This window comes from Malania oleifera, chromosome 7 (genome assembly GCF_029873635.1).
Source record: "Malania oleifera isolate guangnan ecotype guangnan chromosome 7, ASM2987363v1, whole genome shotgun sequence".
In the NCBI taxonomy this organism is placed as follows: domain Eukaryota; kingdom Viridiplantae; phylum Streptophyta; class Magnoliopsida; order Santalales; family Ximeniaceae; genus Malania; species Malania oleifera.
This window is the reverse complement of record NC_080423.1, coordinates 88,205,154-88,231,539: the sequence shown is the minus strand read 5'-3', so window position 1 is coordinate 88,231,539 and position 26,386 is coordinate 88,205,154. Positions and strand designations below refer to the sequence as shown.

The following is a 26,386-nucleotide window of genomic DNA, read 5'->3' as shown; positions in this document are numbered from 1 at the left end:
CCAGCGATGGGTTATGATATCGAGCACAGTACCGATGCTAGTGGATGAAAAGTGCAACCACACGGACTCGTGGAGCGTGTGGTGAGGCAGTACAAATGGGCCAGAGAAGGGTTGTATATTGCTCCCTAGATTTCGGACCAGGGTATATGGCAGGTCATTCGTTACTACAAACAGGTATATAGTATTATTTGATCTAACCGAGTCGGCCAACTGCGATTAGATCCAGCCTTTAGATCGCACAACCCTGACCATGGGGGGAAGCATGGCATGGAGAAAAATCCTCAGGGCAGTCATGAGTTATAGACATGGGTGTATGAGTTACCGAGGATACTCATGTGCTAGATATGGAAATGGAAATGGAAAATGGAAAAGAAATGGAAATGAAAAATGGAAAAGAAATGAAAATGGAAATTAAATGAAAATGAGTAATGAAATTGTGAGAGTACATAAATAATTAAAGCGAAGTAAGACACACCGCCTGAAGGCTTACTAAGTAAGGTAAGTGCTCTGATAAGTATCAGTTGTAGCTGAACCCAGGGTAATCGGGTTAGGCTGCAAACGATTTCAGGGCAGAGGGAAGCAGCTTGTATGGGCGGGTAAGTTTCCTTATTCTTAAGAACTTTGCAGGTAAACTTGGATTATGAATGAATGATTTTGGAAAAGGAAGTAAAAGCTTATGAAAGTTTGTGTTGTATATCTATATGATTATGATTATGGAAATGATATATTTTCTCAAAAGATACTATCACTGATATCTTATATGCTATGAAACAATGAATCTCATATTACCACACACTGTAAATAATTTATTCCATCTTACTGAGATATGTCTCACCTAATCATCTAAATATTTCAGGAAACCGAGATCAAGCAGGTGATAGAGCTCCCAGATAGAGTGGAGCTGGTACCCTGACATACAGGGTGAGTGTGTAAACTAGGGATGGATGATTCCCCTAGAATTTTGGTTATTTTGGGATGTATGTTGATGTATAAACTTCTGGTTAGTTGACACTCTGGTGTGTGTTTTCACTATGATGTATATATGTATATATTTTGTGACTTCCGCTGATAGGAATATTGGTATGACCGTTTTATCAAGTACCCACTCTAGGTCGGGTCATGTTTAAATGGTATCGAGGTAGTGACATAACCGATGTGTTATGTGTGATAATATGTGGAAAAAAAAAATGGTAAGAAAAATCGAGGCGTCACAATCACTACTAGTTTGAAATAAATTTGTTTTATTTATTAAAAGAAAAGAACTAGTAGTGACGAAGCATTCGAATCGTCACTACTAATGGAGTAATAGTGACAAATATGACAAATCATCACTACTAGTTTAAAATTAATTTGTTTTATTTATAAAAAGAAAAGAACTAGTAGTGACGAAGCATCCGAACTGTCACTACTAATGGACTAATAGTGACGAATATGACAAACCATCACTACTAGTTTAAAATCAATTTATTTAATTTATTAAAAGAAAAGAACTAGTAGTGACGAAGCATCCGAACCGTCACTACTAATGGATTAATAGTGACGAATATAATAAACCGTCACTACTAGTTTAAATAAATTTATTTTATTTATTAAAAGAAAAGAACTAGTAATGATGAAGCATCTGAACCATCACTACTACTGGACTTATAGTGACGAATATGACAAACTGTCACTACTAGTTTAAAATCAATTTATTTTATTGATTAAAAGAAAAGAACTAGTAGTGACGAAGCATCCGAACCGTCACTACTAATGAACTAATAGTGACGAATATGACAAACCGTCATTACTAGTTGAAAATCAATTTGTTTTATTTATTAAAAAAAAAGAACTAGTAGTGACGAAACATCCAAACTGTCACTACCAATGGACTAATAGTGACGAATATAACAAACCGTCACTACTAGTTTAAAACAAATTTGTTTTATTTATTAAAATAAAAGAACTAGTAGTGACAAAGCATTCGAATTGTCACTAATAATGGACTAATAGTGACGAATATGACAAACCATCACTATTAGTTTAAAATCAATTTGTTTTATTTGTTAAAAGAAAAGAACTAGTAGTGACAAAACATCCGAACCGTCACTACTAATGGACTAATAAGGACGAATATAACAAACTGTCACTACTAGTTTAAAACAAATTTGTTTTATTTATTAATACAATAATAATAGTGACGGTTAATTAACCGTCACTAAAAAATTCCTTTTAGTGACACATTGAAATCGTCACTAATACCCAAATAATCATCGCTAATTGTTTCCCAGGATAGTTTTTGCGCGAAAAGTGGTTTCCTGTGCTGGTTTGAGCCGGGAAACTGGAGTATTAGTGACGCAAGTATTAGTGACAAATGAAATTTCGTCACTAATAATCGAACTATTAGTGATGTTTCTAAAAAACCGTCACTAATACTGCACTTTTAGTGACGAAATGACAGATGAAATTTCGTCACTAATAATTGAACTATTAGTGATGTTTCTAAAAAACCGTCACTAATACTGCACTTTTAGTGACAAAACTTCATCCGTCACTAATACTTCTGTCACTAAAAACTAGTTTTCTTGTAGTGATCTGTATAATGCAAAAATCTTGTGAATTTCATGTTTTGTGACTTGTAAGTTTGGGAAATGTTCTATTTACAGACGACGTGTTGCCGAAAATTTGTTAATTTTTTCCCAAAATAATCAAAGTCATATACCATATGCTCAGATGATTATAGTATGCTGAATGTTAAAATATTTTTGAAAGGATAAGTGAACTTCAAATGAATTTTGAACTTCATCTTTAAATTTACTTTTGCATATGCTAAGTGAAAATTCAATCAATCATGGACTCATTTGCATTATTTGATTATTATAGTTGTTTTTGAGTCCTAAGGAAGTCATGTAAACCATGGACATCACATTCTATTTTTTCATAGAGTTAGGTCAGTGCAACACGTCTATCACATCGAACTGGATGTGCTGGATTTGACGGTGCCCAAAAACTCTTCCCCGAAAGTTTTTTCCCCACTTAGAAGCAAAGTTAGAATACAAACAAACTTACTAAACATAGTTCATTTTAATCACTCAGGTGTCCAAGTCAGGCATACAAAGTCAAAATTAAGTGCGGTCAGTCCCAACACGTCTATCACATTGACCTGGATGTGCCAGAGCTAACGGTGCCCAAAAACTCTTCCCCGGGAGCTTTTTCCCCACTTAGAAGAAAAATTAGAATACAAACATAGTAGTTAAACTTAATTCATTTTAAGCACCTAGGAATTCAGTTCGAGTATACAAGGTCCAAACTGAATTGTGTTAGTCTCGACACGTCCGTCACATCGAACTGGATGTGCTGGATCTAACAGTGTCCAAAAACTCCTCCAAATAGCTTTTTCCCCACTTAGAAGCATAGTTAGAATGCAAACAAACTTAGCAAATATTTGTATTTTAAGCACTCAGGTGTCCAAGTTGGGCATACGAGATCCAAACCAACTGTAGTCAGTCTCAACACGTCCATGACATTCAGATCGATGTGCCGAAGCAGACATTGCTAAAAAAATTCATGCCAATTGAAAATTATGCGCTTAGAGGCGAACTTAGTGAACTAAATTGAATTTAACAATTCATACGAGGTCCAAACTAAGTTGGGTCAATCCCGACACGTCCGTCACATCGAATTGGACATGTAGATCTAATGGTGCCTAAAAACTTCTCCCCAAGAGCTTTTTTCCCACTTAGAAGGAAAGTCAGGAAAAAAAAAAAAACTTACTAAACTTAGTTTATTTTAAGCACTCTGGTGTCCAAGTCAAGCATATGAGGTCCAAACCAAATGTGGTCAGTCCCGACACATTCGTCACATTGACCTAGATGTGCCAGAGCTAATGGTGTCCAAAAACTCCACTCTGGGAGTTTTTTCCCACTTAGAAGTAAAGTTAGAATATAAACATAGTAATTAAACTTAGTTCATTTTAAGCAACCAAATGTCCAATTCGGGTATACGAGGTCCAAACTGAATTGCGTAGAACCCGACACGTCTGTTACATCGAACTGGACGTGCCGGATCTAACGGTGTCCAAAAACTCCTCCCTAAGAGCTTTTTTCCCACTTAGAAACAAAGTTAGAATGCAAACATAATAAACTTAGTTCATTTTAAGCACTCAGGTATCGAAGTTGGGCATACGAGGTCCAAACCGAGAGGGGTCAGTCTCAACATGTCCGTGACATTGAATTAGATGTGCTGGAGCTGATGGTGCCCGAAAACTCCACCCCGGCTGTTTTTTGCGAACTTAGAAGTAAAGTAAGAATAAAAACAAACTTAACAAACGTAGTTGCTATCAAATCATTTATACTTATAGTACATATACATATATGTTCAAAATTTGTACTGTAATTTTTTTATAATTATTATTTGTAGGGTTTGCGACTGTCACAACATTAGGACGATGTCAGGCACTTCAGTCGAATACAGCTTTTGAATTTTTCTATATTTTTTGTTATCTGAATAGAATGAATTTTTTTATTTTAATTTGAATTTGTATAATGTATTTGTATTTGTATTTGAATTTGAATTTTAAATAATTTATGATTTTTTTAGTAATTCTAGTTTAATATTATGTATGCTAAAATGTAATTACAGGTTTTTACAGGACTTAATGAATGAAATAAAAAAAAATTATTAATTTTAAATTATTAGTGACGGTTTTAAAACCGTCACTAATAGTCAATTATTAGTGACGGTTCTGAAACCGCCACTAAAAGTCAATATTTTAAAGTATTAGTGACGGTTTTATTCCATCACTAAAACTTTAAGACCATCACTATAAATATTACATTTTCTCGACTCAAAATCGTCACTAATAGTCTATTATTAGTGACGGTTCAAAAACCATCACTAATAGCTGCTCCAATGAGCATTAGTGACGGTTTTAAAATCGTTATTAATAATTGACTATTAGTCATGGTTTTAAAACCGTCATTAATAATAGACTATTAGTGACGATTTTGAGTCGAGAAAATATAGAATTTATAGTAATGGTCTTAGGGTTTTAGTGACGGAATAAAACTGTCACTAATGCTTTATTATTAATGACGGTTTATGAAAATCGTCACTAATAAGTAGTAGTAACCAAAAATATAGTGACAAATTTAAAATCATCACTAATACTGATAGAACCGTGACAAATACTATTAGTGACGATTTTTTTATTATTAGTGACGGTTTTAAATTGTCACTAATAGCCTTATTTTTTGTAGTGTTTACTTATTATCAATTATATTTCAAAATTTTCAATTTCAGTTTCGACAATAGGTGTGTGTAAATGTGCAACCCTCTCTTGATTATCTTTAAGAGGAAAATTATGTTTAAATGATTTCGCAATTTTGGTGTCCACTATTATGTTAACCCAACCTATCACTTTACAAAACCAACAACTTACAAGCAAAATCGTCTTTTACATATTCAATAACATATATTCTAAAGTTCTAGGTCCAATTTTTTCTTTTCAAGTTCTAGCAACATAATGTTAGCCAAACATCCCCACACTTTAAAGTATTTTAAGTTAGGATTGTAGGCCCTCCATAGTATGCACATACAACATTTTTTTCAAATTTCCTTGTAAGGACTTTTATTATGAAAGTGATAGGAAAAGAAACTTCTCCCAAAAAATTGTTTGTAGCTCATGAACATATTAGCAGATGCATTAAGCTACCAATTATCTTAAATTATTTTGATTGAGATACATTGTCAACTTTATTCTTCTTTAATTATGAATTTGCATCATAAAGTGGGAAATTGGTCTCTAGTCAAAATGACTGAATTTCTTAATTACTATTTTTATATGATGTTTTGGAGACAAAATTATCCCATTATTTTGTTCTAGTAAAACCCAATATAGCATTAACCTCTTTGAAGTCTTTCATATCAATTGTAAGGCTAGAAAACATTTAGATGTTTCCACCATTTCCAAATAAGACCATAAATTAACTTGTCACCAACATAAAGACTAATGATAACACAAATTTATTTTCAATCTTAAGTATATACACATTTATCCACATCAAGAGTAAAGAAACCATTGCACTCCAATACTTTGTTGAATTCACCATGCCATTCTTCAGGTGCTCTTTTTTAGACTATAAAGAGATTTTAACAATTTGCATACTTTGTTTTACTAATCTATGATTACACACTTGCAGGTTGTGATATGTACATATATACCAAAAGCACCATTCATAAAAGTAGTTTTCAAATCCATTTGGTGAATTATGAGTTTGTACATCGAGGCCAGGACATCTAAAACTCTAATTTGGAAAATTCTAGTTACTAGTGCAAATGAATCAAAATCATCCACATTTTTTCTATTTTGTGTAAAACCTTAGCAACAGCACATGCTTCAAATTTATCAATTGACTTATCAAGTTCAAACTCCTTTTTAATATCCACTCACACCTTATAAGTTTAGCGCCATCAGACAAATCCATTAATTCCTAAGTGTGGTTATACAAGATGATCCAATCTCATTGTTATTGTTGTTTATGGTGTGGCTCTTATACTTTGGAGTTCGTAAACAAAGAAGGAAGAAAAACATGAAAGGGCAACACAGCAAGGACTCGTCGATGAGTGCCCTGTGCTCGTCGACGAGTAGATCTTAAGAGCAAAAAAATCTTAGAGTTATGCACTCATCGACGAGAACAGGGCATTCATCGACGAGTCCCCTGTACTTGTTGACGAATGTGCCTGGGCTGCGAGCAGTTTTTCTAAATTTTGAATTTGGACATTGGGGTGGTTGGGTAATTAGAAGGAAACCTCTGAAGAAAGTCTATTTATCCCTATCTGAGGGTATTGTGAGACATGAGAGAGATCTTTGTGAAGTGTATTGTGTATTCTCAAATTTCTTAGTGAAATTTTTGTGTCGAGTGCTTCCGTGGATGTAGGCTTTGCCGAACCACATATATCTTGTTGTTGTACTTGTTATTTCATGTTTTCTAGTTGAGTTTGATTTACTTGTTGTATTTTTATTCCGTTGTGCATCCTATATCTGATACATTATTACAACAAATTGGTATCAAAGCGATTGTTGATATGGTTTCGGGATCATCTTCTACAAGATTTAACTTTATCAAATTTGATGGAACCAGGAACTTTGGTTTATGTCAGAGGAGAGTGAAAGATATACTTGTGCAACAAGGAATGACTAAGGTTCTACGTTCAACCGGCTGGAATGGATAAGGCAACATGGAGGGAATTGGAAGCAAAGGTCGTTTCTACAATACGCATGTGTTTGGCCAATGAAATTCTCTATCATGTGATGGAGGAGGATTCTCTAACGGCTGTGTAGCAAAAGTTAGAAAGCTGGTATATGTCTAAATCCTTGTCAAATAAACTTTTTCTTAAGCAAAGGTTGTATTGGCTTAAGATGGTTGAGGGTTCGGGTTTGAACCAACATATCAACACTTTCAATCAAATTTTTTTGTGATTTGGCACGTGTTGATGTAAAATTCGAGGAGGAAGACAAAGCATTGATGCTATTAAATTCCTTACCTACATCTCAAACTTATGAGAATTTGGTTACAACTCTTACATTGGGCAAGGATAGCCTGAATTTGGAAGAGATGACAAATGCATTACTTGGTTTTCATCCAAGAAAAATGATTAGTAATGAAGCTTCATATGGTGAAAGACTTGTTGTGAAAAGTAATCAACAACATGGGAGACATAAGTCCCAAAGAAAATATTGGTTTCAATCGAAGAAGAAGAAGAAGAAAGACGTGAAATGTTTTAAGTACGGTAAAATTGGGCACATAAGACCTAAATGTCCGGAGTGGAAGAAAAGGAATTCTAAAAATCAGCAAGATCTGTCAGAATCTGCAAATGTAGTTGAAGAAGCTTCAGAGTGCAGTGATGGGGATATGCTATGTATTTCATCAGGTTTAAAGTGTCTCACGGATGATTCTTGGATCCTAGATACCAGATGCTCTTATCACATGACAGCAAATAGAAAATGGTTTGACACCTACAGGTCAGTTTGGTTGTGTTTTGATGGGAAATAATATTTCATGCAAAATACTTGGTATTGGAAATTTCAAAATCAAAATAGATGATAGTGTTGTAAGAACCACATGTGATGTAAGACATGTTGAGGGTCTAAGAAAGAATGTTATTTCATTGGGTATTTTAGACTCTAATGGATTTTGTTACAAGTCTTAAAAAGGAGAAATGAAAGTGTGTGAAGGCAACTCTATAGTGATGAAAGGGGAAAATATAGCGAGAAATATCTATGTACTGCAGGGTGTTACCATTATAGGTGGAGATATAACTGTTGAATCTGAATCAGATACTTTGTGGCATATGCAATTGAAGCATATGGATGACTACAAGTATTCAGATGTTTGGAGACCGGTGATGATAGCATCAAAGGATAGACATATGTTTTTTCATGAATGTATCACGAAAGGTCTTGATTTATCTCATGTGGCACAAGCCTAATGTTGAGATGTTGTGGTTGAGGTGGAGTACCAGACCAGGAGATAAATCCTCATATCAACCATTGGTACTGAGTACGCTGGTTTTGCTCAAGGAGTTTTGTGAACAAGGCAGCTTATATGCAGGGCTTGCAGGGTACTTCTTGGTGAAGTCAGTGAGTATGACGCATTTCTCGTGTGATCGATCGCTAAAGGCATCACTAAATGGGAAATTTGCAAGTGAATTGTGGGCAGGTTTTGCAATAGACTACTCGGTTGTGAGTGGATGTCCACTAGTACACTATTCTAGTGATGAAGGATCTAGGCTTGGTATTATGTCCGGACAATACATCTTTCTAGGTTATAATAAAGGTGGGTACAAACTGGGTGATCCTATGGCAAACAAAGGGGTAATTGAGGACATAACTTTTGGTGATAAAGCCATGGGGTAGCGTACTCAAGTAAAGGAAGAGAAACAAATGCTAGAAAACTATAGTAGTAGCAATCATGTTATTCAAGTCGAGTTAGGGACTCAAGGCTGAAATGTGGGGAGTTTCATCTCGGGTCAACATTATCATGGTATGAATGGGCATGTGATGCAGGTGGAGTAACAGACTCAGGGAAAAGTTGACATTGGTCATATTGCAAGGAGTTTCAGCTTGGGAGACCAGCAGGATCACGGTGGGTCTATGTGCACTATCAAACCACCATTCAGGTATAAATTGGTGAGGCTTCCAGTTGGGAAGAGGGTGATAGTGATGTATGAAGTGATATATTTGTTGTATGTGAATGACATGTTATTGGCTAGACATGTTTTAACTGAGACTAATCAGTTGGGAACTCTGTTGAAAGTTTTTGATATGTATATGTTGGGCATAGCCAAGATGGGTCTTGGTTTACTGATTGGGATGGACAGAGCTACAGGGAGATTGGTGTTAGGGTGGCTTTATGGACAGAACCATAGGGAGACTTCGTTTGCTGTCTCAGGGGGGTTCTGTGTAGAATCAAAATGGAATTTCTACCACTCAGTACTCAATGACAAGCCTGTGATGTCCGGGATATGTCAAAGGTCCTCCATGATTATGTAGTGGAGTTTTTCAGCAGGCAATAGAGTGAACCGTCAATTGTTAGTTTTGTTGAAGACTATCTAGGGGGCTTTGGTGATATAAGACTTGCAGCAGTTTTTGTGATTACTGTTGTGGGAAGCTCTTATTGGAAGCCTAGGGCGAAGTTTTTGGGTGTTGAATCTACAACTAAATCAAGGTTGATAGTAGAAGCTAAAGCTGCCATCGGCAAGTTCAAGCGATGTTGTTTGGACTTGGTGCATGTCTCCAAATGCTAGAAGGGAAGTGGTCCCAACCGAGTGTTCTGAGTTCAAGGTAGAGCAGTCACTTGTGTTTTTCGGGTTCTCCTAAGGGGCGTATCATCGCCAAGGTGGAGATTGTTGTTTATGGTGTGACTCTTATACTTCGGAGTCCATAAACAAAGAAGGAATAAAAACAATGAAAGGGTAACACAGTAGGGACTCGTCGACGAGTGCACTGTGCTCGTCAACGAGTAGATCCCGGGAGCAGGAAAATCTCAGAGTTTTGGACTCATTAACAAATGTCCTGTTCTCGTCGACGAATGGTCTTCTATGGATCGTCGACAGATCCCCTGTACTTGTCGACGAATGCGCCTGGGCTGCGAGCAGTTTTTCTAAATTTTGAATTTGAATGTTGGGGTAGTTGGGTAATTGGAGGGAAACCTCTGAAGAAAGTCTATTTATCCATATCTGAGGGTATTGTGAGACATGAGAGAAATCTTTGTGAAGTTTATTATACATTCTCAAATTTCTTAGTAAACTTTTTTGTGTCGATTGCTTCTGTGGATGTAGGCTTTGCCGAACCACGTATATCTTGTTGTTGTACTTGTTATTTCATGTTTTCTAGTTGAGTTTGATTTACTTGTTGTGTTTTTATTCCGCTGTGCATCCTAAAAAGGTGCATCAATAGGGGATATAGTTTCATCATAAGTAAAAGGATCACCATCAAGCAAATAAATGTAAAATTGATACCGAAGTTTCTTTCCTTTGTCTTTTTATTTTTTTCTCTATTATGTTTCAAAAATTTCAATTTAATTTTCAATATTAGGAGTGTAAAGGGGAAAATGCGTTCAAATAAATTTGTGCTTTTAATTTCTATTATTGTGCTATAATCCAACACTTCACTTTTAAGAACTAACAACACTATATTCTACACATCCAATAAATTGAGTCTGAGTTCTGAGTCCAATCTTTCTCTTTTAGTTAAGCCAAACAACCCCACACATTAAAGTAATTAAGTTAGGATTATAGCCTTTCAACAATACATAGCGCCTTTCCAGTTTTCTCGTAAGGATTCTACTTTGATTGTGATAGCTAATAGAATTGTTTTTCCCTACAAGTTGTTTGGAACGCTCAACTCATTAACATAGAGTTCATCATTTGTTTTATAGGTTAGCTTTTCCTTCAAGTGAGTAGAGAGGAGTGACTTCATGTATATATTATTCCTTATTTTTCACATATTTCATTTATAGGTCCAAATTCATATTTCCCTCTTTTATCAGACTAAAATCTTTTAATTTTCCTTTATATGCATTATTCCTTCTTTCACACATATTCATTTAAAAGTCTAGATTCATATTCCCCTTTTTTCATGTCTTAGTCTTTAATATTCCTCTTTAGTTGGTTTTCAACTTCACTCTTAATTATATTTTATTTACTCCTTAGAAGACATATTTAAGAGTGTCTAAAGTAGTCATTAATAAAAGTAATGTAGTGTCTCTTTCCTCCTTTAGTCATAGTTTTTGTTAAATCACCTAAATTTCTATGAATAAAATTCAATAATTCAATTTATCTATTTTATTGATCAAACATGTTATTTTTCAGTTCTTTTAGCTTTAGTATATATTTCACACTTATGCAAAATTGAGTTAAAAAAGGAATCGAGCCTATTTCATTCATTTTTTTTTTAGGTAAGATAAACTAACATGTCCTAATCTACCATTCCAAAAATTAATAGAATCACTTAAGCGAAAGAAGATGAGCATTTCCATTTATAGCTTCGAGTACGTTTAGGATGAAGAGACCTTGACTACAATACCCCTTATCCACAAACATATTATTTTATTGGTAAGTACAAGATTATCTCAAATGAGACTTTAACCTTGACCTTTTGTAGCAATGATACTAACACAAGATTTAATCAAATGCCAAGGACATACATCACATTAGAAAAAGAAGAGACGCCCATGAACAGTAATTCTTCCCTTGCCCTAACCGAAGTATGTGAAGTCAAGGCACTTCTGTTCTTCTCTAGCTACAAAAATGCATGGCAGTTTACCACCTACTCCATCTTGTCTTTAGCCATGTTTACTTGAGAAATGACAACATTAATAGTATTTATTTCAACTAGGTTTGCACTTGGTTTGGCAAGGTTTTCATTCCTCTTCTTGTGTCCGCATTGGGAAGTGTGGTGTCCCGATTTCCGCAAACATAAAGAAATTTCCTATTTTCTTAAAGGTTGAGTTGTTAATTTTGGGTTTGTTGTTAAATCTCTTACACTTGTTGTGTTTGAATTTTTCATTTTTCAATTTGGGCTTTGTTGTCTAAATCAATTTAGCCTTGGATGATGATAACTCCTTTGCCTCTGAAGTATTTATTTAAAGCACGTTCTTTTCCTCTATATATGATTATGTGTTATTGGCTTTTTGAATTCAATCCCTATTTTAATACTAACAAAGTACAAGTTATTTATGTGTGTATTTAGCACGTGAACAGATTCATTAATTTAACACACACATAAGGGAACAGAAATAGAAGCTATAAAGACACATAAAACTCATACATCTGACGTTTTCTATGAAGAGAAGCAAAGAAGATAAAGAAGATATTTATTTTTATTTGTAATGCATTTAAGTTTTTATTACTTTGATATGTAATAATGCATGCATCTACATGATATGTTTAAATGCTCAGATGACCATAGGTTAACCATAAGACACCCAACATTTCACCAAAAACCTTTTTTTAAAAAAAATTAAAATCATACAAGATTTTTTAAATAGCTTTAGAGTCAAATTAAGGCTTACAAAGACTTTGGTCGACCGACGTTAGGTTTTTTAGACTTAATTAAAAGTCTCGGTCGACTGAACCATTCCAGTTCAAATCACCTCAGTCGACCAAATTGAGAAATTGACCAAAGTCAAAACTTCAGTCGACCAACCCAATTTGAACGCACCTTCCAAGGTCGACCGACCATATAACTTGACTTTTTCCACTTGTCCCGGCCGACCGAACTAGTAGTTCAAATTGACCTCGGTCGACCGAGTTCAAGACTCGACAAACCAAATCCTCACTGGGCAATCGAAACCATGAAGCTCTGAGAAAATCACCTTGCTCAGCCGATCGACCATTGGCCACGGTCGACCGAAATGGAAAATTTCGTAAGGGCCTTCATGAGTGTTCGGGCGACCGAACCTCTCGGGTTGTCGTGCTTTTACCATGGTAATTGGGATTAAAATTTAATTAAAATTTTCTAAACTTTCCAATATGTCCCCAATAGTCATAAATTTCTGAAACTCTATATATACCCCATCACAAGTCAAAATTAGCAACTTTGATTAGCAAATATTTTCTCTCAAATTTTTCACTTAATCAAAGTTCCCCCACATAATCTTTTATTTCAAAAAATATTTTAGGGTTAAATTTTTCATACTCTCCAACTCTCTTTGTTATATTCTTTAAAATATTTTTTAAAGAGAGTATTTTATTTGGACATTTATTTTTAATTGTATTTATTGCACATATACTTTTAAGCTTAAAATCTCAAATTCTTCAAATATTTTTATTTGCAAAAATCTTTATTAGAGAGCGTATTTATCATATATATATATATATATATATATATATATATATATATATGTATTCACATATATTTTATTTGTGCAAAAACTATTTGAAGAGCAAACCCTAGGTTCTCCTATACTTGTATTGAAATATATTTTTGAGAGAAAATTTTAATAGGGTCACATCTTTGAGTATTTTATCATACACATCGTTTCTCAAAGATTGAAAAAATTGTTTTGAAAAAACACCATTTCTCTACTGAACATTATTGCATATCATATTAGAGTGCTTGTATTGAGCTTTTAATGTTGTACATCTTTATTTGTATTTACAAACATTTTTATATGTACAAAAATATTTTTATTGTACCGGTTGGATTCATCCTGTAATTGAACAAGGGAGTCTCAGCCCCGTAAGTGAAATCGGTTGAGTTCAGCCCATTAATTAAAAGGGGGAATCTCAGCTCCATTAGTGAGACCGATTCAGTTCAGCCCGAAAATTGAATTGGGGAGTCTCCGCCCTGTAAAGGAGACTAGTTGGGCTCAGTCTGGTAATTGAGCTGGGGTTTTCCTTACCCCGTAAGGAGAGGATGTAAACGGTTTCTGCTCCACCCGGTTAAGTCAATAGAGTTAGTGTCCTTGGGGGGTATGCCCAAGGTAGGGACGTAAGCTGATTTGGCTGAACCTCGATAACAAATCTGGTATCGCTCTCTCTCTATCTTATTTAAATTCTTACACTTTAATTTCAGCATATGTATGAATATTTATTTAATGTCATAATTATTTGCATACACACATTTGATTTAAATAAGATATATTGTACAGGTGTATGTTTGTTTTCATTGTTAAAATTATTTTACATACACGTGTGTATATTGCATGGGACATGAATTGTGTTGAATTGGAAAATATTTGAATTTAGCCAAAAAGTTTTTAAAACCCAATTCATCCCCCCGGGATCACACCAATTCCAACATGTGCACCATGACATCCTCAAAAGACTTTTGCTTTTCCCAAACACAGTTAAAAATAGTTGTTTTATAAACTATAGTCTTATCAATTAGTTTAGTTTACACTATAATCAAAATAAGTCTATTTACTACAAAGTTCCCCTTTTATCTCCCCATTCATGGCAAAGATTGGAAAATTATCCTTCAACCTAATTTGGATTCATAAAATGTTTATCTAATCATGCTTATCAAATATAGGAAAGGTCAAAGAATTTCCATCTTCATGGAAATAGAAGAGTTCGAGAAGTTTCTCCATGCATGGAAGGATTTCTAAAGTAAGGAGTAGCCTACAAAATAGCAAGTAGGGGAGATTTATAAAACCTTAAGGCCTTAGATTGGGCCAAATTTCATAACTAGTTTTTACTTTTCCCTTTATGGCCCTTTCATCTCTTTTGTCCCCTCTTTGCCAAGTGGAAAGCACAAACAAATGTCCCACCATCTAGCCCTTCTTTCTTAAGTTCAAATCCAATAATCCCCTCCCTCCATCAAGCCTATCAAGCCCCCTTCCCCCAAATCCTTTATTACATACTACCTCATATTCAAAACTAGTGCTCATGATCAGTAACATAAGTACATAACCCTTCTCCACCTAGTTACTGTTGGGAAAGTAACAAGACAACTAGCATAGCGGATAAATCTTTTCCAAAAATTAAATCTGTGATGAGCAAAAATAACCAACCAACAATAATAATAAATCACACACCACAATAGGAATGCCACGATTTTTAACGTGGAAAGCCCATCCAATGTGAAAGGTAAAAACCACAAGGCCTATGAAAACCAATAAAATTTCCACTATAATAGAAGCAAAAATTACAAAAGTACAATCACCATAAATGCCCACAAACTTAGAGCAAAAAGGATTCCCAAAAGAATCGCGATAAAATAAGAATAAGCAAAAAGAAGTCACCCGAATGCAGTTATTATCACTACTACAAAATCAGGTCCTCAAAAGCTCTGAAATAGATATTCACCGTCTAGATCGAAGGTCAACAAATCTCAAACGTGCTCTCCAAATTTTAACCAAATCGGATTACACAAAACCTTCCGATCGTCGAGTTAATGAAGATTGCACAATACTCTACTGTTGCACACATTGCCACACACACTATTTTACACGGCTGCGGTGCTCACCCTTTTTTTTTTTTCTTTCTCAGTGTGTGGCAGCACTCCAATTGCCGCCTCCTTTAATTTGCCCTAATGGGCTTTCAGCACATGGGCGCCCCCCCCCCCCCTTTTTTTTATTACTTATGTTAGCTAGACCCAACAAATCTCCCCTCCAGCCCATAAAAGGAAGGAGACATTCATTAATATTATCAAACAATTTTGATACTGGCTGCCTTGGCACACAACTCAAGCTCCATACGAGGCACCACCTTTGTCATCATATCAGCAGCATTCTTATTAGTGTGGATCTTCTCAAGTTCAAGCAACTTAGAATCTAAAATATCTCAAATCTAATGATATCTCACATCAATATGCTTTGATTTACCATGAAAGGTTGAATTCTTACTAAGATGAACAACACTTTGGTTATCACAAAATAACACATACCTCTTCTGAGTGAATCCAAGTTCACGAACGAATTTCTTCATCCACAATAACTCTTTACATGCTTCAGTAGCGACAATGAACTCAGCTTCTATAGTGGACAAAGCAACACATTTTACAACCTAGATTGCCAAGACACAGCTCCCCCTACAAAGGTAATCAAATAATCTAAAGTAGATTTCCTCGAGTCCGAATCTCCAGCCATGTCTGAATCTGTATAACTAACCAGAACAGGTTTTTCAAAACCAAAACAAAGTTTCAAATCAGCTATACCACGGAGATACCTCATAATCCATTTCACAGCATTCCAATGCTTTCTACCTGGATTAGAGAGAAATCTACTAACTACACCAACTGCATGAACTAAATCTGACCTTGTGCAAACCATGACATACATTAAGCTACCAACTGCAGATACATATGGAACACTTTCCATGTCTCTCTTTTCTTCATCATTAGAAGGAGACTGTTTACTACTTAACTTGAAATGTGTAACAAGAGGAGTACTTGCCACTTTGGCTTGTGAAACCGTTGAAGTACCTTCTCAATATACTTTTCCTAAGATAACCATAACTTCTTAGCACTTCTGTCATGTGAGATTCTTATGACAATAATTTGTTTCACTGGTCCCAAGTCTTTCATGGCAAAATACTTGCTCAACACGTGCTTTAACCTGTCAAATCTAGAAGCATTGTGACCAATAATGAGCATGTCATCAACATAAAGCAACAAAATAATGAAATCATTATTAGAGAATTTTTGAACAAATACACAATGGTCTAAAGTCGTCTTCCTATAGCCATGTTGAACCATGACAGACTCGAACTTCTTATACTATTGTCTAGGAGCTTGTTTCAGGCTATACAAGCTCTTCTTCAATCTGCAAACATAAATCTCCTTACCTTTCACCAAAAAACCCTTAGGATAGTTCATATAAATTTCTTCCTCGAGATCGCCATGGAGGAAAGCGGTTTTCACATCCATTTGCTCGACCTCCAAATCATGACTAGCAGTCAAGCCCAAAACAACACGGATTGACGACATTTTCACTACCGGTGAGAAAATATCCCCAAAATCAATCCCTTTTTTCTGACTGAAGCCTTTGAAAACTAATCTAACTTTGTACCGTGGGAGTGAAGAATTCTCTTCTAGTTTTAATCTATAGACTCGCCGATTTTTCAAAGCTCTCTTACTTCTAGGTAATTTTACCAGCTCAAAAGTATGGTTGTCATGTAGAGATTTCATATCATCTTCCATTGCACTAAACTATTGTTGTTTCTACTCACTTTCAACGGCTTCTTCATAACACTGTGGTCCTCCCTCATCACTTAGAAGAATATACTCATCTATAGGATATCTCGTGGAGGGCTGTCGATCTCTGGTAGACCTCATAAGTGAAGATGTAGGTGGTTCAATAGTCGAAGTACCTTCCTCATCAACAGTTTTGTGATCTTCCACCACATGATCATTTTGAACATTTGCCTCTGTATCATACTGCTTGCCAATCTCAACTGTATCAGGAAAATTTTCAAAAGGATCCAAGTCAATTGAGCCATCATTATTCTGAAATTGAGAATTTTTTGTCTTGCCACTGTCTTCAATGGTTTGATCCTCCATGAAGACTACACCACGGCTTCTCACAAGTTTCTTTTCCACTAGATCATGAAACCTATAGCCAAACTCATCCTGACCATACCCAATAAAAATGCACTACCTTGCCTTGGCATATGACTTGGACCTTTCATCTTTAGGCACATAAACAAAGGCTTTGCAACCAAACACACGTATATGGTTATAGGAAACATCCTTCCCATACCATATTCTATCAAGGACATCAGTTTGCAGCACAACAGTAGAAGACAAGCTAATTACATAAACAACAGTATATAATGCCTCACCCAAAAATGATCCAGGTAGTTTTGCTCCTGAAAGCAAACATATAACTTTCTTTACCAGTCTTCTGTTCATCTTTTCTACCAAACCATTCAACTGAGGAGTCTTTAGGAGGTGTCTTCTGATGTCAGATGCTCTGTTGTCTACAATACATATCAAATGGACCACAATACTCGCCACCATTATCAATGCGAATACATTTTATCTTCTTTCCTGTTTCTCTCTCAACTAAAGCCCAAAAATCTTTAAACATATCAAGCACCTGATATTTAGATTTCAAAGCATAAACCCAAAGCTTTCTTGAATGATCATCAATAAAATTAACAAAATAAAGTACACCACGAAGTGTCCTTACCTTCATTGGGCCACAAACATCTGAATGAATCAATTCAAGTAACTATTTTTTTCTGGAAGAATGATGACTCCTAAATGAAACCCTTTTCTTCTTCCCGGCCAAACAGTGAACACATCTTTTTAGTTTTGCATCACTTAAGCCTGACAGCAATTTTTTCTTGGCCAAGCAATCAAGTTCTTTCTCACTTATATGACTAAGACATTTGTACCATAACTCTGATGTGCTATTGCTATCAACTGCATTCACAAAATTCAAGCAAATAGAAGCATTCATAAAATATAAATTAGAAAATTTGTTACCTTGGGCTACAATAAAATTTCATCTAGTAAGTCTCCATTGTCCATTACCAAAGAAGTTGCAATATCCATCATCATCAAGTCTTCCAGCAGAGATCAAACGCAGACAAACACTAGGAGCATGCCAGACATTATTGAGCACCAATTATGTTCCATTGTTGGTCTTTAAGCAAACAGTTCCAGTGCCAACTATCAATACCACAACATCATTTCTCATCTTCAAAACTTCAAAGTCATCGGAAGTATATGAATTGAAGGAATCCTTCCTTGATGTCACGTGAAAAGAGGCACCGCTGTCAACCACCCAACTAATTTCATTACATGCAACACTAATTACATTATCATCATAAGCAAGAACCAAATCATCTCCAATAGTAGTGGCAACATGATCATTATTATCCTGATCCTTCTTTTCTTACTTGTCACTATTACTTTTATTTTCTCTCTTCCACTTGTAACAGTACTTCTAGATATGACCATTTTTACCACAATAATGACACTCAAGATTTTTAAATCTTGACCTTGACTTGCTTCTACTTTTACTTTTACCCCTTCATTTTTATATCAGCTTCTCCCTCAATCTTCTGTAACAAGTACCTGGGTATTATCTGTACTCATTTCTTTCCTTCTGGTCTCTTCATTAAACAAGTTATCTTTAACAAACGACAGGGTCAACACATCATTTGGGGCTGAGTTGCTAAGAGATACTACAAGAGTCTCCCAATTATCTGACAAAGAATTTAATCGCAACAAAACTTATAGTTTATCATCTAAAATTATCTTCATGTTGGTTAACTAATTTACCAAATTCTGAAAATCGCTCAAATGTTCGGTAATAGACTTTCCTTCTCTAAGCTTTAAATTTACAAGCTTTCTAATTGAAAAATTTTTGTTGTGAGCAGTCTTTCTCTCACAAAGACTCTCCAACTTCTTCCAAAGTATTTAGGCATCTATCTCTTAAGTCACATAATGAAAAACATTATTATCTACCCACTGTCTGATTTTGTCAACTGCTTTCCTATGCATTTTCTTCCACTAGGCTTCAGTTTGTTTTTCCGGCTTATCACTACCCAACTCAATCGATTAAATAAATCCTTACAATAAAGAATATCCTCCATCTTTGGTTTCCAAATTGAATAATTTGAAGTTGTGAGCTTGCACATAGTACCTACGTTATCTTCCATATTTTAAATGAACCTGGTTGTGATACCACTTGTTGGGAAAGTAACAAGACAACTAGCACAGCGGATAAATCTTTCCCAAAAATTAAATCAGTGATGAGCAAAAATAATCAACCAATAATAATAATAAATCACACCCCACAATATAGGAACACCACAATTTTTAACGTGGAAAACCCCTCCAATGTGAAGGGTAAAAACCACAGAACCTATGAGACTCAATAAAATTTTCACTATAATAGAGACAACAATTATAGCAGTACAATTACCAAAAATGCTCACAAATTTAGAGGAAAAAAGATTCTCAAAAGAATCGCGATAAAATAAGAATGAGCGGAAAGAAGTCATCCAAACGCAGTTATCGTCAGTAATACAAAATCAGGTCCTCTAAAACTCTGAAACAGATCTCCACCATCCAGATCAAAGGTCAACAAATCCAGAACATGCTCTCCAAATTTTAGCAAAATTGGATCACAAAAGACCTTCCGATTGTCGAGTTGATAAAGACTACACAATACTCTACTGTTGCACACATTGCCATACACATTGTTTTACACAGCAGCGCTCACCTTTTTTTTTTTCTTTCTTTCTTAGTGTGTGCCGGCACTCCAATTGCCGCTTCCTTTAATTTGCCCTAATAGGCTTTTAGCACATGGGCTTCCCATTTTATTTTATTTTTATTACTTATGTGGGCTAGACCCAATAGTTACAATTAGTGTTTTTTCTTATCTACACAAAGGTGACAATAGTTTGGCCCTTATACGTGTCTTCTATACTAGTTTTGAACACATATTTGATGAAAATCAAAAGAGAATGGATAGTGACCGCAAAAATTACAAGGAGAAGAGGGTGCTTTAGATGGTTAGTAAGGTTCTTGGTATATGTGTTGAAAATTTGGAGGAAAAGGATGTGAACCTTATTTTAGGTGAACTCAAAATATTAGAGAAATGAAAGAAAAATATGAAGGAATTATTATTTTCATGTTTTGTTAACAAGGAAAATAAGAATGAAAATAAAAAATATGTCAAATTTATGAACAAAAATTTAATTTTATATATTGTTATTATTATTTTTTATATAATTTTTAGTTATATTAAAACAAATTTTTATTTTTCATGGTATTAAACAAAGAATGAAAATATAAAGAAAAATTAATTTCCTTCTTATTTTCCTTTCCTTTTCTTTTTCCCACGTAAAATCCTTGATTCAAACGGACCATTAGATTCCGTTTCGAAGTTGGAAAATATTTGGAAAAGGAAAGAAAAATATCAAGGAATCCACATTTTTATTTTTAGTTATCAAGGAAAGTGAGAAAAAAAATAAAAAATAGATCAAATTTATGAAAAAAAAATTAATTTTACACATCATCAGTATTTAGTTGTTCTTAATTTTTAGTAATGTTAAAATAAATTTTTATTTTTAATAGTATTTAATAGAAAAGGAAAATACAAAGGAAAATGAATTTCTTCTTTATTTTTCTTTCTTTTCCTTTTCCTAAACAAAATCTTTGATCCAAACGAATAGAAATGAGAAAAACAAACAAGGGGAAAGAAAGCAAAAATCAGTTTCAAAAAACCTATAGGTAGTAGGAAAAAGGAAAAGAAAATGGGGACTAAAAGAAGGTTGGAGTTTTTGGTTAATTATGATAACTTGGAGCTTTCATATTTGAAAGATGAAGGTTGTAGTAGGGTTAATTACTTGTTCAGTTAGCAATTATGAAACTCATCTGAGATGAGTCAACATAATTCAGTTAAAATCGAATTAATCGATTAAATTCGATTGATTTAGTTCAGTTAACCGAATTAACTGAATAATATAAATTAATAATAAATACTTATATATATATATTATATTAAAATATTATATATACATTAAAAATTTATTTATTTTTATATATTATATACATTAAAATTTTATATATATTATTTATATTTTATATATACATTAAAAGTCTATATTATATATATATATATATATATATCAAAATATTAAATCGGTTAAAATTAGTTAACCGATTTAACCAAAATTTGGTTCGGTCGGTTTTGAATTTGGTTAAATATGAAATTTCGATCAATTCGGTTAATGAGTTTTTTAACTGAAAGTTTTTGGTCAATTCGGTTAATTAACCGAATTCACCAAACTGACCGAACGCTAACCCCCGTCTCTTCATGCCACAAGGCTTCATGTAAATCAGTTTTGAAGTATGTTTTTGCTTTGTAGATACATGTATAGTTGGTCCTGTTGTAAACTAACACAAAGCTAGTACAATAATATCAAACACCAATATAAGTTAAATTGCCAGTTTCCAACTTAATTAATATAAGGTGCTTATTTCTTACTGAAAAATAAGCAGAATTCAATATTTTTTATATACAACTTCTTATGTATTAGTAATTACCTATTTATATACATTGTTGTTTATTAGTTTTTTTTTTTTTTTTTTTTTTTTGAAGTTACTAATTTTATTCACTTATTGTTTAGTTAATGATTTTTTTTCTTATTTAAATAAATTTCGATTATATTATGTAGGGGGTACTTATCGACTTATGATTTTAATCCTCATAGTTATCTTTCAAATAAGAACAGTTGATTTATTAAAAATGGTTCACTCAAGTTATTTTGAGACATACATTCTTCAATAATATTCTTAGATTCATTTTATTTAACCAAATAAACTTTATTTCATTTTTAATCCTCATATTTTGTTTTTATTTGATTTTTCATTCTTCAATAACTTGTTTAAAATAAAACTTTAAAATGTAATTTACTTAATTTTGGTTGAATTTAATTATGTTGAAGAAAATTTTGTCTTTATTAATTAATATCTTTATAGACACAAAATTCATTTATTTAAGGATCAAAAGATCATTTAGTGAGTTTTTTTATTACTATAAATAAATTTGAATTTTTTATTTGAAAATATTTATAAATGTATGATTAAATTTTAAATATTTATCCTTTTTAGAAGTCCAACTTATTAGTTTGTTTAGATGATATCATTTTTATATAAATATATAATTGATCTTAATTACTTTTAATAATATTTTTTCTCATATATATAGAACGCTTAATAAATATTAAATTCAAAAAATATCTGATAAACAAAAATGCATCATCCTCGTTCTTTCTGATCCTGTAAAAACAAAATCAATATATTACTTCTCTCATTGAAATGTGTGATGAACTATTTATGCTGGCCATCCCTCCTTAATTAGTTAATGGAATTTAATCAACAAAAGCAAACAATTAAGGGCTTGCTAGCCAGATTTTCAGTTTCCATCTTTCTATATATCAGAAAAAAGAAATATATTGCAGATTATCACGATAAAAAAATTAAGACTATTAAAAAAGATAATTAAATATAAAAAAATCACAATTACAAGTGTGCTGCAACTGATATGCACGCTATAAATAACTAATAACAGATCGAGCAAAAGCCGAAGCTCTCACCGGAAAATTACGGCATGCATAGTGAATTTGACGAAGAACTACCGATCAGGTCGAGTCCCGAGCATGGAGGACATGGGAGAGAAGGGCCGGGCGGAAAGAGGGGTAGATCGCCGGAGAAAGATGGCAGAGAAGCGGATGGTGGACGTGAGAACTGAAGCCAAGTCGGCAAGCAAGCGTGCAGTTTCCCAGAAAACGGTGAGGCTCTTTCGCAGCATCACATTCACCACCACACTAAATATGGGCATTCTCTGAATATTTCTTCTATCTTGGATTTCTTCTCTAGCTCCTTGGGGATCGTCTGGTTTGGGAATTATTGGGTTTGATTTGGTTTGGTGTGTATTATTGCCCAGGGTGACGTTTGTTGATTCATGATTGCCGGCGCTTGATGCATTTATTAAAAATCAGACTGGCATGTGAAAATGATAGGGAGTGAAATTACCAGGGTGCCCTTTGGCATTTTCTCACTAGAAATGCATTTAATTTTATTTAATTGTGGAGGAAAAGTCCATAGGAGGTTTTAGTTTTTTAATAATCCTTGTTTGGTTGGCTAGAAAGGAAGGGGAAAATATGCTAGAAAAATAAATTTTTATTTTAATATAAATATTTAAAATTTATTAAACATTGTAGTTTTTTTAAGAAAAAAATAAAAGTTATTTTTCATAAGTGAGCAATTATGAGTTCTTCTTTACTTTATTTTTGATTTGGTTGAAGGAAAAAAATGAAAAAAAAAATAAATATACTTATTTCATTTTATTAAAAATGTAATTAACAATATATAATGGATAGACTACAAGGTTTGATGATAGTAGGAGGTTTTGAGTTCGATTTTGAAAGAAAGCTAATTCTTGATTTATCATAAGGGAATTGAGGATCTGATCACATCCTCTAATTATTTGTTATCGCATATGGGGATCCAAAGAACCTGTATAAATTAGAATTCTAAATTATAAAGGAAAAAGTATATCATGAAAGCATTACTCTCTAACCAACTAAAAATAAAACTAAATTAATTAATCTTAAAAATAGAGCAATATTATGATAGATGCCTAAATGAGGTGAGATTTTTCATATTTTGAAAGAATTCATAAAAATCTGAAAAAATGTTATCCATATTAGATAGTTTTAAATTTTAAATTTGCATGTACCTCAATCCATTTCGTTTCAAAACAAAATTATATATGTATCATGTATTGACTATAAAAGTAGCAAAATAAGTTGACAGGTCGAGTTTGGATGGATCACAAATGGGTGAAAGTTAAACGAGTTCATATTCGAGTTAACGTGTTTATTAACGGATGACTGATCTATAAATTGAAACTCGTTCATTTAATAAACGAGTCATAAACAGGTATCCATTAAGCACCTATTTTTAAAAATATAATTTATTTGTTTTACTTTTTCCTTCAATATTTTTTCAAAGTTGACGCAATATTTCTATAAAGAATCAGTACTTCCAAGAAAAAACACAGCTTGAAAGTGGATGACTCCAAAGGCTGAAGGGCCCAAGTCTTAAGAAGAGAAAAAAAGAGAAAAATATAAAGGGGTACTCCATCCAAGCACATCCATACTGTATATTAAACGGGTTGGCTTCGAATTGATCCATTTATAAATGGGTTATCTACTTTTAAACCCAAATCCGGTCTAAATAGGTGAGTAACGGATTACTAGTCGGACTTTAACTCATTTTGTTACAATACAATCCCAAACTTAATTGGGTAACCATTAACAATAACCATGTTATCATCTTCATCAATAGCTTCTATCTAAAAAATATTCATAATTTATAATTCAATAAGATTGAAATTTTAATATGATCAAAAGCTCACATCTCATGAATCATGACTATTAATTAAATGCCACCGTGAAGTGGTACATTATCCATTTGTCCCTAATAATATAATGAGAAGTCTTAACTTTGGGTAAGGAAATCAATATATTGCAGGTGTGTGGGTAAAATTGAAGCCAAGGTAAGGGTAATTTGGTAATTGAGAGTTAAGGACAACGGTGCGAATCGTGATGAGGACATTATGGAGTCATAGCGGAGAGAGGTAGTGCGATGCGGCTATATAAAATCGTCCGTTGCAGCCGCCGCCGAGATCAATAAACAACATATGTCGACACTCTCTAACTTGTCCCAACTCAATTGCTTGCTTTTATTTTCCTTTCATTTTTTTATTATTATTTTATTATTTTTTAACTTTTAATTATTACTTTATGTATTCAAACAAATTAAACTTTATAAGTAGAGGTAGCGGATATATGATCCTATACCCTTTAAATTTTAACTATTGGTATTAACCGAAGGAGATTTTATTTCTTTATATTTTTCAACAAAATATGATTAATTATATATAAATACCAGTTGAGATCTCGTATTATAGATAAGGTATAATTTCACAAATGATAATTTTAAAATTAAATTAATAATAAGTGGTATATACTACCATTACCTTAATTTCGTAATGATATATATTAATAATCTTTTTTGAAAAATATTCTAATAACAAGCATCTTTTATTACCTAAATTATTTATTATTTGTTCCCACAAAATTAATTGTTTCAAGATAAAAATAAAAAAATAATCAACTCGGAAGGGCAATCACAAGTTTCACACAAATGGATAGAAAACTTTTCTTTGAGACCTGAGAGCATTTCAGGGATCTACTTCATAAATGTCTACATCATTAGGTCGTCAAGTGGCAATTAGTTCAAATTTTTTACGAATGGTTAGCTGAGAGAGATAGGTTCATGGTTGATGCATCGTGCGGATGTACTTTCCTCACAAAGCACAAAAACGAGGCCTGCATTCTCTTTAAAAATTTAACTAAGAATTCTCAGCAGCATATGACCGCCACTCGTAGACTACCCAATCCACCAACCTCTAAACCTAAGGGAGTTTATAAGTTGGCCACAAGTCAGGACCTAGCCCCTGCACTACACACCATATCCCAGAAACTTGATCAGCTTTTGTATCAACGAGAACAACCATAATCAATGGCATGTGTAGAAGTTTATGTAAATTTGCTATGACCCTTCTCATACATGTTATAATTGCCCTCATGCGCATTCCCAACTTGAGCATGTGCAAGATGAGGTGAAAGCCACCCATAATTGGTATGATAAGTCGTCCAACGACCCTTATTCAAATTAATTATGAGTTAGTGTTTTTGGTTTTAGGTTATGAATGGTTTTGGGAAAGTTTTCTTTGATTAATTGTAATCTCCAAGGACCTTTATTGTAACCACGGTATTCCTCCGTCAAAAGTGAGGGTTATTAATAAATTTGGGACTGGGTGTAAGAATCCGATCCGAGATATGTAGATTGAATAAATAACAAAAG

The 26,386-nt window shown here is 33.6% G+C and overlaps 1 long non-coding RNA gene and 1 other non-coding gene across 3 annotated transcripts in view; both read right to left on the bottom strand.

Annotated features, from left to right (window-relative positions):
- Positions 1-23,416, bottom strand: part of LOC131160144 (uncharacterized) — a 28,981-nt gene extending 5,565 nt beyond the window's left edge. For both annotated transcript variants that reach the window (XR_009137938.1, XR_009137939.1), the window contains exon 1: positions 23,047-23,416. This is a non-coding gene — a long non-coding RNA (uncharacterized LOC131160144). The remainder of the gene's footprint in view (positions 1-23,046) is intronic.
- Positions 23,417-25,630: 2,214 nt separating this feature from the next.
- Positions 25,631-25,739, bottom strand: LOC131161135 (small nucleolar RNA R71). Its single transcript, XR_009138293.1, has one exon. It is a non-coding gene; the product is annotated as a small nucleolar RNA R71 (small nucleolar RNA).
- Between the last annotated feature and the right edge of the window lie 647 nt (positions 25,740-26,386).